Source organism: Diachasma alloeum, unplaced genomic scaffold (assembly GCF_001412515.2).
Source record: "Diachasma alloeum isolate Michigan unplaced genomic scaffold, Dall2.0 Dall_scaffold_00381, whole genome shotgun sequence".
NCBI classification, from domain to species: Eukaryota; Metazoa; Arthropoda; class Insecta; order Hymenoptera; family Braconidae; genus Diachasma; species Diachasma alloeum.
Window position 1 is genome coordinate 43,287 of NW_021680520.1, and position 3,887 is coordinate 47,173.

Consider the following 3,887-nt stretch of genomic DNA (forward strand, 5'->3'; position numbering starts at 1 on the left):
TCCATGAATAGGTTGGTTTGAAGAGAATACATTCAATCTGTTGAAGGTCATTGGTGAACGCTGCTGCTAAGTCTTTGATGATGAATGTTTTCTGATCACCTTGAAATCCTTGAATGTCCAAGATTGCTTCCATCTTTACACTACACTATTCAGCGGACGACTGAATGCTCTCGAGAAAAACTCGCGATTTTCTTAAAGGATCCAATTGCATCATTATGTGTCATACTCATAATTGTACGTCACCAGTTCCGAGAACTGTACATTTGGAAGTATCGCGCAGTTTTTATGACAGAAGTCTGGAGGATTCCACGACTTTTTTTCCTCACCACTTTTTCCCCGACATTTTTTCCCCGACACTTTTTCACTGTCATTTCTTCCTCCTGCCATTTCTTCCATATCCCTTTCTTCCCCGACATATATTCCCCAATTTTTTTTCCAAAAACATACTGTCACTTCTCTTTCCATCAATGCAAAAGCGAACAATAATCCCTTGGAGCAGTAAAATGAAGGGAAAAAGGGAAATCAACAACTCAGTATCAGCAAAATTTCAAAAACATACAGGCATGAAATTATAAAAATACTTACCATTAGGAGTATCCGTACTTATTAGAACTCTCCCTGAACATTTCAAATCCCCAAAGCGAGAACATTTCCACGAATAATTCTTAGCATGACTGTGCAAGTAATGGAGATGATTATCTACGATTAAAATTTTCTTCCCTTTCGACGAACGAATAAACTCCAAAGGCATTGTGGCGATTAGCCCCGCGAATAACTTATTGAAACTGACATAATTGAATGCTTCTGGTAATCGCTCAGCCCCAAAAGCCGAAGATTATCCCCTCTCATTAGAAAAATCAATACGCACTCGAAAAGCAATAAACGACCGTGTTGTCGTAATTCGGTCGATTCTTNACCTCTCATTAGAAAAATCAATACGCACTCGAAAATCAAGAAACGACCGTGTTGTCGTAATTCGGTCGATTCTTACCAAACAAGGATTATCCCCACTAATTATTACCATCGCTAGCTGTGTTCAGCAAATGTACGTCAAATATGCAAACTGAATCGGAAAATTAGGAAAAGTGGTAGGGAAAAAGTGACGAGGAAAAATTGGGATGGGAAAAATTGATGCGAGGAAAATTTGGGGAGGAACAAATGTCGGAGAAAAAAAATCGGGGAAGAAATGTCGAGGAGAAAAAGACGGGTCACCGTCTGGAGTGGGGGAAATTGCTTAGTGAGTTGCATTATATCTCGTCATCATTCTAGAACATTCTTGCGATATTTATACCAGTTTATTAGAGTCATAGAGTGTCCGTTGTCACCATCAATTCCTCGAGTCCAGACCATTATAAATTTTTGCACAACGCGTCACCCTACGCTCATCATTACACAGGTCTTGTGGATCATTATTTTAGTGATAGACCTGATCAAGGTTGGAAAGTCCATCGAAAAGTTATTGAAGAGTATGGAGCTCCTGAAATAATGAAGTATTTTCATACACCAGATAGACCACTATGGGAAGATGAAAATTCTCGTGTCATTGAGGAAATTTTTGGTTCCGATCCACCAGAAATGTAGACTTTCAATTTATTTGAGGCTGTACGTTATCTATTGGAGAATTTCAAAATCATCGATAAATATCGTCAACTCAAAAATAAATTTCAAAACACTGAAGCACAAAAGCAGAAAGAAAACGAGGATACGATTCCGAATTCGTTTTGGAAGTACAGGAACAGCAGAGAGATTCACCACGCTAATTGTATGGTAACATGGAGCAGTTTCAAAAGCTGTGGAATTCAATTCAGGTTAAATGAAAGTTCCTTGACACTTGCAATGCTACCGTGATTACTGGTATATTTATTTTCCGAATATTGATATGTGTTTTAACAACCATTTGAAAAATGAAGATAGTTAAGTGAATGTTCCTTTTTGCAGAATTTTTCACCAAAGACGATGTGGAGACAGAGTTCAAACTATCTCCAGCCTCATCTGGACTCACAACCATAGGTGAGAATTGAAGAGAACAGATTTTTCATTCAAATAGTGATTTGTTTAAATATTGTTCGAGTTTTGATAGTATGCAAAGACATAACGTATTTGAATCAAATAATATTCTTTGTATCAGATTTTTAAATTTATTTCTACCATTTTGAACTGACAACTCCTCAACAAGTAATCTCGTGAAGAGATACATATTGGAGAAGACCTCAGCATTCTATGATTCACAGAAGAAGAACGCAGAAAACCAGCATTGCCAGCTGCCATCCATTAGTAATGTAATGTCCAGATTATTTCAATCACTTCCGCATCAACAACAATGCACAAATCACCCTATTTCAAAATCAATGCCAACCGACATCGACCTCTAAAGAATGCACAACGTTGCACTCCTCGGGAACACTTGCAAAACGAAAGACCGCAACCTTGCAAAATTCGACAACAGAGCCGGGTCGATGAACCAGGAAACCAAAGAGGCGGAAATCACACCACCTCCCCCACTCCAAATAAATTTCCATTTTTCCCAAGTAAGGCGAGGCCCCTCCAAAAAAATCAAACCTCAGTCACGAAAACCCTCTCGCGAATTAACTACGACTTCTTGGCGGAAGTATTTTTTGGAATCGGTCCGGCTCTTGTTAGTGTTCGAACTTATCTTCGGAAATTCGGAGTGTTCTCGAATAGCAGTAGGGAACATAAATTAGCAAGTGTTCGGGGATACAAGTTCCTTTAACCGAAAGTAGAACAGCTTCTTGCTTCTGAGAGAATTAGTGGTGAACTTGGTGAATCGTGGGTGTGGCTCAACTTTTATAAACAATTAAGACTCAAGACTTATTCAATTCTAACTTCATCAATTCCGAACAAGTAGAAGACGGGAATTCCACCTAAGTATTTGTAATAGTGTACCAATCGTTCGCTGGCAGAGAAACGTGGTGGATTACCTCAAGAATTCACGAAATATAATTAAGAACCACTCAAAGTGAGTCATTACCATTGTTAACATTCAAGAGATAGATCTAGTAATGATTGCAGGGTTTCACAGATAATCATTGTGTCAACCTCTAAAATTGTACGAAGTATCAAAATCAATTCAAATAAATGTGTAAAGTTGATCTAATCTGTTTTTAATTCAATTTCCAATCCATATCCATCAATAGTAAAATCAACCTCAGGTAAGAATAAAAAAGCAGCGTCGTCCATTTTATTTAATTATAAATTCTAGCTAAAAGACTAAAATTCTTGTCCTTCGACGCAGGTAACATCTCCGGACATAACAGCTTGAATTTCATGGCGCAGTCGGTAGGACGCGCCTGAACTTCCTTTATTCTTACCTCACTAGTGAATTTTAAATAAAAAATTAGAAATTTCACGTCACTCGGACTATTTAAAATTTTAATTCAAATTAACAGTTAATCCCATCATTTAAAAATGATTTAAAAGGAAATAATTGAAATTCAATTTCCATTTAGAACAGAATTTATTCAGTAAATCAATTCCAATTTTGTTTTTGGTTCTATACAAATTAATTGTCGCATATTCTTTAATAATTGAAGAAATACCTACCTCAATTTAAACTTTGGTCTCTCTCTCCATCTCCGGTTACTCGAAAAATCGCACAAAAATGGCAGATAGATCTTTTATCACAATCGACTATTCGGGAGATGCAGTAACCACTACTCCCGTCGGGGGTGCCGCGCCTTCAGATAAATATGATGATTACATCAAAGCTCGCGATATTTCAAATAGCATCCCCTTATTTTCGGGTATATCCGACCATGCGTCACTCGACGAATTCGAGTACGCAATTAGAGCCAATAAAGGATCTATACCCACTGCAGATGGAAAGAAAGAACAGTGTATCCATCAAATTTTAAAACGAGTTTTACTCC

General features: G+C 37.5%; 1 long non-coding RNA gene across 1 annotated transcript; it reads left to right on the plus strand.

Moving 5' to 3' along the window:
* Positions 1–1,471: 1,471 nt before the first annotated feature.
* On the plus strand, positions 1,472–3,049 carry LOC107041838. The gene is made up of 3 exons (XR_001461095.1): positions 1,472–1,854; positions 1,939–2,010; positions 2,129–3,049. It is a non-coding gene; the product is annotated as an uncharacterized LOC107041838 (long non-coding RNA).
* The last annotated feature ends 838 nt before the right edge of the window (positions 3,050–3,887 follow it).